A 13875-nucleotide genomic window follows, 5' to 3' on the forward strand; every position below is an offset into this window, starting at 1 on the left:
CTATATCGACCACACTCCGTGGGACTCCAGGTTGCTCCTTGAGGAAACCGCGGCGCACATCGATAGCCAGGCGAGACGGAGATTCGCGGCTTGATTTTCATACTCCTCCCCCCTGCCCCCCCCTCCCCCGGTTACGAGACTCAGGATCGATATTCCGCCTGGGAATTAGCTCGTCGAACATTTTCACTGTCGCGAGGGAATTTGCGGGGCAAAAAGTTTCTAGAGCATCTAGAAAATTTTTATTCGCCGATCAGTCAGCACGTTCGACAAACTCGTACAAGCGTAATATTAATCTAAGGATCGTTTTGACTGAGTGTTCCCTTTCCATCTGCGGGATATCCGCACCTCCTCATCTTGTCAAATTTCGATAGTTTTTTAATGAGTTTCTACAATTAATTTTTTCTTTCAGAAAACAAAGAAAAATTCATTCTTTTTCATCACTTAAATTTTCTAAATAATTACTTTAATTATTTAAGAAATAACATTTTCGTATTAATTTATGTACCTTTATAATTTAATCCGTTAAAAGTTCAAGCTTTTTAAACTTTTATTATTGAAAAGTTAATTCAAAATTATAATGAAAATTTAATGTTGAGGTGAATATAATAAAAGAGAGGAAAGGTAACTGACTGAAGTTGGAATAAAAGATCCCCCTTTTTTAATGTGCTTACAGCACGAACGGTGCAAAAATAAAAACAAGCACGATTCACCGACAAACGTATATCTGACCCTTGCCAGCGCAGAGGAAGCTTTCGATTCAAGAGAAGCTCTGCGGCACGAGCAGGAAATTTTGTTCTTCCTATCAAAGATTGGCTTTCGGGAATTGCGCCCGAGAAGTAAATACGAACATCGGAAAACACCGGAGAACCTCGCGGCGTAAGAAAAGAAGAGGATGTGGCGGAGCGAAGGGAACTTCGGGAGAAAACTGAAAATAGAAAAGTTCGCTTCCTCCGCTCCGCTTGTATTTGACACTCGGGAATGGCTCGGAGGGAAAGAAACGGCGCTGCGAAACTTCGCGAAAACCGAATTCATCCCGGGGAAAACTGCTCTTTTACGAGTAGATCAATTTTTCAGCGCGTTTTATCATTGTGATCTGCTCGCGACGGGTCGCTACAATTTCTTTCGGCGGATAACGTAAAGAGGATGGCGATTTCCGCGAGGTGGCGGAAATCGGAATTCTCGTGCTTCGAAGTTGAAATCCTCAGTGCTTCGACGAGGAACAGTGCCAGAAGCTGCGTCTGTCACATCTCGATAAAAATCCGAGATTTCGTGAATCCGCCAAAATTAAACGAGGAAGACAATAAAAAAAATCTCAAAGGCATCAAATGTAAGGTACTCCGCGAAGCTGATTGGCTTGTTTTTCAGTTGGTTTGGTTCAACAGAGGTTTTCGAGGGGAATATTTTTCCGATGAAGTTGAATAGACGGCGACGTGGATGTCACGACTCGATCCGTCCACATTGTGGAGCAGCTGCCGGTTGCATGATCGACGCCGGCCTTGGTAAAGGGGGAAGAAAGACCGCGCGCGCGCGCGGATGCGCAGTTCCGGAAACTGACAGTGCACAACGCAGTGGCTGCAGGGCTTTCTCGCCCGGTGATGCATTTCAGATTTCGTGGCAGTGAGCCTTCACTCGGTGAATTTTGATGAGATTATGAAATATTAACCTATTAACCGATCCCTGTGTTTCCGAGGAGACGGAAAATAGATAATTGAGATTTTATTACCCAGATTACTATCGTAGACTGCAAAACGATGAAGAATTACACGCGAACAATGATAGAAAAAAACGTATAAGATACCATCGCTCCTCGATTCGCGATGACTTACAAGATAAAAATATTGTTACTCTATGTAGATATTAAAAGATAATTCTCGAAATTGCAGAGATATGACAAAAATTAGGACAATGCGATGGTTACAATGTCGCTAGACTGAATTATCAGTATCATTAGATAATATCATTCTGCCAGAGAGTAAATGATTTATCAGGCTGTCACGTGACGGATTAGATTTCTGAGATATTTCTTAATTTATATTTCGAGCGTGTTGATAGATGATGTGATTGGAAGAACCATATGGGTGAACCCCTGATGGATGGATAGTGACTTTAATGAATAGCCGTTGTATTGACGGAAACGACAAATGACGTTGAGTTATCGACATATCTGACAAGAAAGAAAAAAAAGTTGGGAAAACAAACTCGGCGCGATGGGAAGAATCCTCTTTATCTCCGGCTGGTCCAAGATGGAGCAATAAAAACTGACGATTCTGCCTACCTTTTCATCGGCACGAAGTCATCTCGTTCGGATCAGCTGCTGATGGAGCGATTTAACAAGTGCTTTCTCATTTATATACACGCCTTGAAAAATTCACCTCAAAGAGAACAAAGTTTGTTAAGAAAATGAATTTTACGAAAATAAATTTTTCTTAAAAAAAAAAAAAAGAAATAAAAATTCATGTATTACAACATACATTTATATATTTACTCATTATTGATCATATGAACGTATGTATTTAAAATATAAATAATGAAATACAAAGTTAAACAATGAAATTTTTCGTTTAAAAAGATTAATTGTAAATCATGAATAAAATTGCCAAATTACATAAAATTATTTCGTATGTCTTTTTCAACAAGTAGAACAATCGTGAAAATGTACATCTCTTCAAAGTACTAACAGTCAAAATTAGATATACCGAAGGTATAATAAACATATGCACTGTTGTTAGACTAGTGGGTTCAATATTATACGAGCAGCACATCAACAGCATCCTCAACAGACAACTACCTACTGTGCAGGTAAACGCGCGTGATGTTAGCGCAAACCAAAATGTAAGTTAACGATCAACGACGAGGGGATTTGGTTAATAGGTCGGCTTTGATCGCCGGTTATCTAAAGGCGGGTCAAGAACAAGAGCGTGATGCATAAATAGCAGGCGCATTCCAAAAAGAGGAGGGTGGCTGTGTGTGTGTGTGTGTGTGTGTGGAAGGGCCGATGTTTACAACCGCGTCGTGTGAACTCCATTTTCCTACAGGCTCGCGTGATCTGTGGCGCAGAAGTGTAATTATCAACGTTTACCGGCGGTGTAGATACATTCTCCGTTTAAATCGCGTTTACAATGAAATTTGTAATAAAAATACTCGGCAAATTTTTATTCAATTAATCAAAACAAAAATATTAATTTTTTAAATAAATTCTTCGACAGTCCGTTTACGTTCTTTCGCGTCAGTTTTCGGTGACAAAACCGCGCGAGACCGTCATTTTGTCCCAGTTGATGCGGGACAACAGTTTGTCGCGATCCATGTTTCGAATTTCATGTTCCGCTCTAAATCAAAGCGAGGGATATATTTTTGAAAAAGAATGTTCCTACACGACACTCTGACATTTCGGGAATGCAACACGCATGCGACGTCCCGACCCATTCGACCAATTCGATTCATCCCGGATACGAGTTTAAAAGCCAGCCGTGCCGCGAACGATCGCTGTCTTCGTTCCAAATTTTACGAGTGCGCGTGACACGCCAATTAGCGGCTATTAATTAATCGACTGTGCACGCGATGGCAGATCGTCCGACGCGCCGCCGCGCCGCGCCGATCCGGAGGAAATCCGAATTTATGGAAACACGGTCCGACGATAACGCACGCGGCCCGGCGAAGAGCGGGAGAGATTACACTCGCGAGCAACGGGCGAAAAAAAAAAGAGTTAAATACGCCATCGCGGTTTAATCGGCCCGTCCTGTCTCTTACTCGAAATCGTTGCGTCCGCTCCATCCACTATAATTCTCGTGATAACGAAAGTTTCCCGTTGAACTGCGCGTTGTAAATTCCGTGCACCGCATATCGCAAACAAATGGACTTTTCGTCGGCGAGCAAGTTTAATCGGAAACCAATGAGCTTACAAATTAAATATTAACCCGTCAGCTGCCGCAAACTAGAACGTTTCCATCTCATATGTATTTCAATCCATTTGCATCTGCGCGCGTGATCGTAAATATGTAAATGCGAACTGTTATACGACGTAAATAAATCTTTCACGACTCGATAGGTCTTGCACAATTGTTTTTTTTTTTTTAGATGCGTTATTTCAATCTTTCGAAAAACAATTCAATTTAATTATTAATCTTACAATTTTAATTTGTTTCTTTACATTAATATATTATTGTAATTTTTATATCAAGAACTAGAAGATCATGATCGATTCTATTCACTTATTGAAATTTATTTTGAGATCTTATAGTTACATATATAAGGAACGTTAGTAGAAATTTTGCGATTATTTCCGACCACAGATCGAGCACGGCCGCCTGAAACGAAAGCTCCCTAAACAGCCGATCGAGTTTGACTAATTAGGCGATCATAAAACATCGATATGTATATATATATATGTATATATATATATGTACACACACATACATATTTGCGTGCCCTAAAGAAAGAAACGTTATACATATATAAATATATACACATGTATAATAGAGGAAGAAAGGAACAATATTGTGTTCGTCCAACTAGCATCAATGCAACAACCATGGCGGAGCATTCGAAGGGGGGGAAATGGTGGTTTTGTGGTTCGTGCACAAGTGAATATTCAACGGGTTTCTTTCCATTCTGTGTGCTACACTGCCGATACGAGTACACCGAGAGGAGGAAAGGTGGCGACATTAATTATCAAGTAGTAGAAAGAAGAGACACAGTAAATACACGAGAGAGGGGAATACGGAAAGAGGGAAAAGAGGATAGATCACGCGACACGGGGACCGGGGGGGGGGGGATACGGTCGTTCGTCAGACACGCGGCCGCGCGGTCGTTCGATACTGGAATTTATGATACCGGTTTTTCGGTAAAGTCGTGAAATTCCGCGAAATACGCGGAAAACCGTGGCGGAATATATCACAGCGGCATTACGCGCGATATAATAAGAATAACACGCGTATATAAAATAATGTTCTCCCCGCACGGTGAATTCACGGCGTAATGAGTTAACCGGCGCGAATCGAAAACGCGTATCACCCGGCGTGCACCGGATCTTGCTTAAATAGATCGCGGGATGTTTCGCGATTCGCCATGGCTCATTAATGGAATCATAATGGAGTTCTCTTCCCCCGGGGAAAAATATTCTGATGATTAAAAATGCAACGTCGACCGCGCCGCGATTAACTCCGCTGATGCACTTCGAGAATAACGACATGATTAGCGGATACATAATTTCTTGGCGTCCATTCAATCTCGCGCGTATCGATGCTCTGATGCGTCTGTTTAATGAAACTTTAAACGTGAAAGCAGTAATCCGAATATTACACGGATGTGTGATACCTATAATAATCATTTTTAAAAACAATTCTTTAAAACAAAAGTTACTGTTGTTATAATTCAATACTACGTACGATTAAAATACTATTAAATTGCGAGCGGCATGTAATTTCAATTAAGTCTCGTAAAATTTACAACAAATAATGCGCAAGCAAACAAATACGCTTCTCAATCTCCAACGTGTGTGTTTTTATACGAATGGAAAATTTTAGTTCTACTTCGCGAATTACTACTACAGACTACTCGTCTGGCATTGGCCAAGGAGACCCGGAAAAGACATTCTTTTCACGCAAAACGTAAAACGGAAAACGGAAAACGGAAAACCGGATGCGAAGCTTGTACGTGAAACTCTTGAAGATTACCTCGGACGAGAATTTTTGCCAAGCGCGACCTGATTTTAGAAATTGACCTAATTACACCGAAAACGAGCGCGAAGAAAGAAGCGATCGCGCGGTCTCTGAACGACAAATGGAAAGGGGAAACGAGCGCACTTTTAAGCAAAACGCTAGGTCGCGCACAGATTTGTACAGTTCAACGATCGCGCGCAACGATAAGAAGCTTTCGGTGTTCGGCGCGTTTTACTGCGATGCGAGATATATTCTCAAATTATCCGCGATCGTTGCTCGAACGTATTCGCCAACTTTCGTTTCAACGATACGGAACGCGCACGAAGAAAGTGGAGGGTTGAACGGGGTAGTTTGAGGTGTTTCGTGCTCGTTTATGCGTATATCGCTTTCAACAAAAATGTAACACGTTTATCTCGGTGCCGCACATGTGGGGTGAGGAGGTTTTCTTAAACTCAATCCGTACCTCCGTCTCGCCGCCGCCCTGGGTGCAAGGACGAGCGGTGCAGCTGCAGGCGATGGGGTCACCGCGGCCGCGGCGACCGCTGCAGCTGTGGCCGCCGATGGCGCCGCCGCTCCTAGCCAGCTCCACGGCATGGCCGGCAACCTGTATCCTGTTTTTGTCAGAGACACTGTTAGTGCACCCATGTCGCTCCCGTGTCGATCTCGCGCAACGACGGGAGCGCGGCGCGTCTTTAATCCACCCCCCTCCTTCGCACGCGAAACTTCGGAAAGCCGCGTCTCACGTTCGCCAGCGGTTGAGCATCCACGTGACTCTCTCGCGGGTAATCAGGTTAATAATTAATGAACTACAGCGTCGCTCTGTGCCGCGACGCTGTGGTCTCGCGCGGCATAAAAAATGAAAGAAAGCTTCTTCCGCTTTTAAAACGAGTATTTCCCTCTAGATTCCTTTAGCTTAACAGCGTTTGAATATGAACATTCGTAAAAGTGCAGCCCCAAGACGTATAGGGGAGCGACCCGCTGAATAAATAATCGCGCTATTAGTAATTTAAATTCGACTGTGCCTGTGGTATTTGTGCGACTGCCGAACGTGTCGCAGCTGCCCCTTTTCGCGGGAGGTGGATTAAAGTCTCAGAATTCTGAGAACGCCTTTTCGTAAAATTATGAGCGTTTAGTTTTCATTACAGCAATATTTCGCGAACGTCAGAACCATTGTTGCGTTAATTTCAACATTCCGTGAATAATCGGCGGGTTAATTCGATGCGGTTCAGACGGTCGTGAAATATTGTTGTCGATTGAAATTACGAATGTTGCGCAGAGAAACGATTCGATGAAATACAGACGAACTTATTAAAATTATTCCGCATATTAAGAATTTTTTTTTAAATTTCACATTAAAATTATTTGAAGCGTTTGCCTGCGCAATAAAACGATGTCTCGCAATCGCGAATGCGAGTATCTTATCCTATTAATAATTGTAAGCGGATAATGGCATTTTCGGTGTCAGTTAGCGAGTTCTCTTTACATTATACTGTATTTTGTTGCCGCTATGAAATGATAATTATATAAATTGGTATATATTCCTAGCGAAAATCTTGTATTAGTCCACTTTGTGTTGTGATGCAGAGAATAGAAATTAAAATAAAGAGTTATCTGTAGATAAATGTTTTTTTGCTTTTTGATTTAAATGGCTTAATTTGAATCCAAACTCCACATTTCTCTCTTTCTCTTCCATTTAGCAAGACTCAGGAATAAAACCAGTCGATATTATTGGAAATTCAGAACAAATGGATATAAAAATGATAATTAATGCGATAGCCGCGTGCGTATGCGTATCGCAAATCGGATGTTACACGGGTTACGTGCTCCTCGAAGTGCCGCTCGGAACACACGATTTAATGTAATATCGGTCTCTTTAAATGTAATTATTAGTCGATCGCGTAATAGTAACATCATTAACGAAATTACCTGAATTACGCCAACTAGGCAATCGGAAAATGTTCGTGAACGTTTTATTTGCCGCGTCGACGCGTAATGTAATGCGAATATAATGAAAAAGAGCTTGCGCAATAAATTACGCGTTGGTCTTCAAGATGAAAAAGTTACGCAATAGGAGGAGAATATTAAATATTATGCGCTTCAGTTTCAATTTTTAACTGGTTAATTAATCGATGGGATCCCGTCACGCGTCGCGAGGAGGTCGCCGTGAAACGAATTCTAACGCTACAAAGACGTACGACCACGTACGATCGAGGCAGAGGGGATTAATTCCGCCGTGACGAATAAGATGAAATTTTATGCAAAGCTTGGGGGGATGGCTCGTTAAGGCGAACGCACCGGGCAGATTTATTGCGTTCTCGGAAGTTTCCAACTTTTCTAAAGCTTCGTTAAATCGTAATGTTCTGCGCCGTCCTGCGAGAGGGCGGAAAAAGAGCCGGAAGGGAGAAAACTGCGACGAGAAAAAGAGAGAGAGAGAGAGAGAGAGTTGATTATGAGCGGCGGATCATCCCGGCGCGACGTCTCTCCACGCGGGGTGAAATTCGGAAACGGATTAATTTTACCGCGGGATCACGCGCGCACGCAAAAGCGGGCTTCTCTCGAGTCGTGCCTCATTAGAACTCGATACATCTCGACACGGATTTATTTAAGTGCCATTGTGTTCACGTCTGATTGTTAATTCGACGAATCGAACAATCGGTCCGTGCAGCCCCCTCTGGCGTGCACCCTTCATCATCGCTGCGAGCGATTTACGATTGTACAATTAGAAAACCTTTTAACGACTATTTTACGTTGCAATATTGCTATTCCGATCAATTTAGAGAAATGGCGGCCGATTAAATAATTAGCGTGCAATAAAAAAAAAAATCACCGTGCAATCCTCTCGCAATCAAACCTGCAATGCCTAATCGAAAATTAATTGAAACAGAATTATCGAAATATCGAAATATGAGATAAATCTTACGTTTTAACGTTTATACGATAAAATATTGTGTCATATAAAATTAAATCGCAAATTTATATCTTTTAACCATTAAATCATTTGCACATTTTTTTCACGCATATAACAATTTGAGAAATAAATCCTAGAGCAATTACCAATATTTATATTAGGCAATATGTTCAAACAAAGATTTGTAATATTCTGAATGCGTGTATAAAAAGAAGACAGAAATGTGAATTTATCGCGAATTCTCTCGTGTTCCCTGTGTTGTTGATAAAGCGCAGTTCGGTATACGCAGTACATTGTTAATTACCGCTCATTTTTCATGCTAGTTTATTTGCTAAACGACCGCGGCCTGCATATTTCGCCCAGTATGCACAAACGAAATATTAATTACGATATTTACTCACTGATTTATTACCAATCAACGCGGTGCCATTCGTGCGTAATTGCATATTTGATGTCCGATATAATTTTACACACAACTGCGCACTTTCGCCCCGGGCGTACGTGTGCACTCTTTTTTTTTATTCAATTCTGCAAACGTCAACTAAAAATCTAACAATCGCACCGCCGCGTCGAATACCGGGCCCGAATTGTACCTGTTACGTATATATCACGCGTGTTGCATAAAAACATTAAAATATTCAAAGTGTAAACCGCACAATCACAAAATATATATCGCGAGATACCGGCTCCTTCAATCTCATGACGCCAAAAAAAAAAAAAAAAAAAAAAACAAACAAACGTATGCAAAAACTATTTGCGAAATATCAACATGCGTAATCGTGAACGTAAATAAAATTTATCCATTTTCATTGCAATTATATTAGTTTTTGCATAGAGCACGTAGTACCAATATTATACAAAATTCCGAATTCACCCTCCCGTTAAAGGAGCTGAACGAACAGGCTTTTATGTTATTGTGTCTCGAGAGGCACGAGAAGGCACACCATTGCAGGTGCATGATATAATTAAGATGACGGGAGGGGAAGAGCTGACTGATGCGGAGCACTAAATTTAACTAAAGAGAGAGAAAGAGAGAGAGAGAGAGAGAGAGAGAGAGAGAGAAGGGTACGTTGAGGGAAATACGAATAAAGAACTACCCTCGAGATTTTATAATAAAATTCGACTGCAGCATTCAAGATCCTTTTCATGTCTCTTCAAATTATTAAAAATAATTTTAAAATGTAATTACTCACAGAAACCGCCGAGACGACTTTGCAATTCCCGATGAACAGACTGACATTCGTTCTGCTCAATTTAAAAATCAAATATTTGCAATAATGTATGAAGCGCGTCGAACGTATCATACGCGTGACGAAACGAGGAAGTAACTTTACCATCGCGGGTATATTTTTACATAACGATTATTACGGTATATCCTACTTTACCACGCTTTTGTACTTAATGTACTTGTTTCATGCAAATTCTCGAGAGAATGTGGCCGCGCCGATGCGTGTGTATTAAATGGAAAAATAGCAAAACTCCGAGCTAAACCGAAACGCGAACTTTGCGGGCTTGCGCGTAAACTAATTATCCCCCCCTTTCCATCCTCGTTTAATTAATTTCGCCCACGAGGGTATGACGAGTCGAGTAACTTAAGACTGAATGAATAAAAACGGATAAATTCCGAATGAACCGTTTCTTTAATTAAACGAACGGTAGGGAAAGGAGAGAGAAACGTCGGCGGAAACGAAATTCGGATCGTTTAAAATTTTTAATTGAAAATTTAATTGCTCCGGAAAAATTAGATAATTATTGATACGTATAAATTATAAACGGATTGAGATTCCCTGACAAAAATACAATGCGGAAATCGGATTAACAACGCTGGTCGAGAAGAAACAAACCGCAATCGAATCGAATTATACATTTTTCAATTTCATACCGCGAGATAAACGCGGGAATAATATTTTCGTCGCTTCGTGTATGTCGTTTCGCACGCTTATCAATTATTACGCGCTAACTTCCCGTCGTGCGCGCCCGTTTTCAACGCAATTACCCGATAATGAGAATATTGGAGGGAAAGGAACTTTTATCACGTGTTACAGCGTGAAACTTCGTTACTGCGCATCTGGGCCACCTGGCCTCATCGAAATTATTTTTGATATCAACAATTAACGGGCGCTTTTATCGCTTTTATCGCTTTTATACGCCATCATATAATTGTCGATTATCGTGTTATCACGTATCTATTTAATCTTGTGTCATCCCGCGTGTCATTTAAAATTTGCAACATAAATTTTCAACTCTTCGAATACGTTGGAACGTGCGCAGGAGGATCCCATAAAATCCAGTAGAATGCGCGAGTCATCATCCCTTGAATTCTAGATAATGTATCTGGCTGCCTGGCGTTCGGCGATTTCACATATACGTTATTTACGTGTGGAATTTTACGTCGGCCTGACCTTATCGTTATATATATACCGGTACAACCCGAGGGAAAATCCCAATAGAGGGAAAACGTTGTTTTTCGAGATCACCGAGCTGTGCCGAAAAAATTTACTTCAAATGTTTCGCGTTTGACCCCGTCAACGCGCCGTTTTATTTCAAGGCACTGATAATACTTAAAGACGTCTCGAAAAAAACAAAACGAGAGAGTCGCGCTCAACAAGGTCGAGCATTTAAACATTTAGAGAAAAATAAATTTTTTAAGGCGGAGCAGCTCGATTTTTCTTGCGTCCGTCTACAAACGTGTGATCCCGCGCGACAACATTGACCGTACGTTATTTTCAGAATGTAACGCTCTCTCAACGAGTATTACGACGAATTGAATGCACCGTCCAGGAGCGGCGTTACGTTATCGCATGGCGGCGAGAACGCGGGAGAAAAACGATCCGCGGAGATTCCGGCTTATGCGGGAGATCAACGGGCGGCGTTTACGCGGATACGCCGAGAGTCGTCGGCGGTGCTGTGAGTAATTAATATGATTGAATCGTGGGGAGGAGGGGTGTGCAGCTCGTGCAGCTTTGAGGCTTTCGTTTCGCGGCGGCCGGTGACGCGCGCGCGGAGAGAGAGAGAGAGTAGGAGAGGGTGACTCGGGAGCACGAGAGGGCGGCCGGAGGGTGCGGTGAGGGTTGCTGGCAGGGTTGCTACGAGCGATCAATAAATGCCGCTGCCAGCATCCACCCCTGGACCCACGTCTCTCCCACGTGTCGTCTCCCTCTCTCGCTCCCCTTCCCTATCTCCCTTCTCCGTCCGTCCTCTATCGCCCTCTTCCTTCCCGTTCTCCCTCTCTCGCGCACTTTTGCACGGCGCGCCTCGAAGCTCTTTCCATCGCTCGCGATGGTACAACTCGTGCGCTAGTCGATACAACGAGAGAAAAAGGTAGTCCCGAGTTTACCTATGTATTTCCCGAGCGAAGCTTGTACACAATCGCCTCGCGAGAGAGCCACCGGCGACGGTGGCACTCAGAAATGACAGGCAACACGACGGCCGAAAACGTTTTGCGCGCCGTTGTATCCGCGTTTAGGAAACGGTGTCGCCGTGAGGGAAGAGAGCCGCGCGATGCTCGATTGATTTTCTCGCTAAGAGGCGGCGAGAGGGAGCCCATTTTTGCGTCGACACGTGAGAAATTGAAGGGTTTGCTACTGAGAACAAGGGGGGCAGGCTTGTCATTTGTATAAGGCCTACCCCTTAAACACGCTGTCGTATCTAAAATGGTACATGATCTTACAAATTATGGGTCTTACACCACCTTCTTGCATTAAATTCTATATCCTCGAACATGACGCGCTCCAAAAAAAAAAAAGAAAGAAGAATGAAGAGATCTTGATCTTGATCTTGATCTCTTAATTCGAAACGACGTACAAATTATGCGAAGCAATGGAATACTGGATTTTATACAGAAGTGGGGAAACGCAGGTCGAGGATTCGGTTGTTTCAGACTATTCGACGTCTCTGAAAGCGACGGGCTCGCTCGCGTGCGAGGCGAGCAATTGAATCAACTCGCTCGCCTTTTCCACGTAGCGCGTTCGAGTCGTAAATCACGAGTACTTAAGGCGTAATTAAGCCGCATTAACTTTACAAAGTGAGCGATGCAAGAATCAAGATCGAAGATCTCCTCTGTGCGCTCTAGATCGTTTCGCGAAGATTAAGATGTTTGAATTGTCTGGGGTTGATGATTCGTTTTCGGGAAATTATGAAGCACAACGTCGTATCGAGTACTTTTACAAACAATGCATCGGAAAGAATTCTCATGCGTAAATAACATGTTTGAAAGAGGAAATACTGCGGTGATAGAATCAAATTAAAAGTGAATCCGATAATATGAATATAGAAGCAAAACGTTAAAGTATTAAAATTGCTCGTCCCATTATAAGTTCGTAAGGTATTAATAATCAACAAAGTTTTAATAATCGAAGAAGAAATATGTTCGCGTTAAATCACCGAGTTTCAATACATCGTTACGGTGCGTAACACAATTGCGTATTACTACAATACATGTAACAATTGTTTCGTGAATAATAAACATCGTTACCGGAACTAAAGAGATATCGTCGGCGCGTAATGATCCCTCTCTCTCTCTCTCTCTCTCTCTCTCTCTCTCTCTCTCTCTCTTTCTCGTGAAGTTTATTAAACTCGCGAAGAAGAATAGCGGCGGATATTAAAGCGTACGTCACGTTAAGCGGTTTCTCGCAAATAAATCTGCCAATAAGTCACTACGAATTCTGAAGATGACCGGTCACGAAAGGTGGTGAGACCGATTTTTACGTCTTTCTCGTAGAAACATCAACGTCAGGAACGGAGGAGATGTACAGACATTGACGTATCCGACGGAGGTGGAGCGGGAGAAGATCGGGGAGGAGAGGTACGATGTGGACGAAGTGAATAATAGAATGTGAAAGAAACAGAAGTAAGAAACATACACGGAAACAGGTGTGAATGCAGCCGTGGCAGGCTGAAAAGTCAGTCAAATGCACTAGAACCACAGTCGCATAACCCAACGAGTAAAGCAACAGTGATTAAGGTGTGGTGTTTACATAACGTACTTCTCTTGGCAAATTACTTGGAATTCAAATCAACGCTCACAGGACTAATGACGTTAGCAAACAGGACTACCGCGACCCGTTGAGAGTGCACGACAAACCTTCGGCGTGTCCGAGACACCCGTAATAAGTTCCCCCCCTTTCGTCCGCGGGAGCTCGTATGGCTCCGGAGGGTACGTAGAAGGTGGTACCGACGAAACTAGCGTTTACTAAGGATGTCAATTATAGGTACGAGATTCTACATCAGTGTGAGATAAAATTAGACGCGCGAAATTAAAATTAACTAAAATGAACAAGTGGCATACTCGCGTGATATTTAGTTTGAAAA

At 42.4% G+C, this 13875-nt stretch overlaps 1 protein-coding gene across 1 annotated transcript in view; it reads right to left on the reverse strand.

Moving 5' to 3' along the window:
- LOC105451297 (RNA binding protein fox-1 homolog 2) overlaps nt 1-13875 on the reverse strand; it is a 108746-nt gene that overhangs the window by 20814 nt on the left and 74057 nt on the right. The gene's annotated exons all lie outside the window — the stretch shown is intronic.

Source organism: Wasmannia auropunctata, unplaced genomic scaffold, assembly GCF_000956235.1.
Source record: "Wasmannia auropunctata unplaced genomic scaffold, wasmannia.A_1.0 LD336053.1, whole genome shotgun sequence".
NCBI classification, from domain to species: domain Eukaryota; kingdom Metazoa; phylum Arthropoda; class Insecta; order Hymenoptera; family Formicidae; genus Wasmannia; species Wasmannia auropunctata.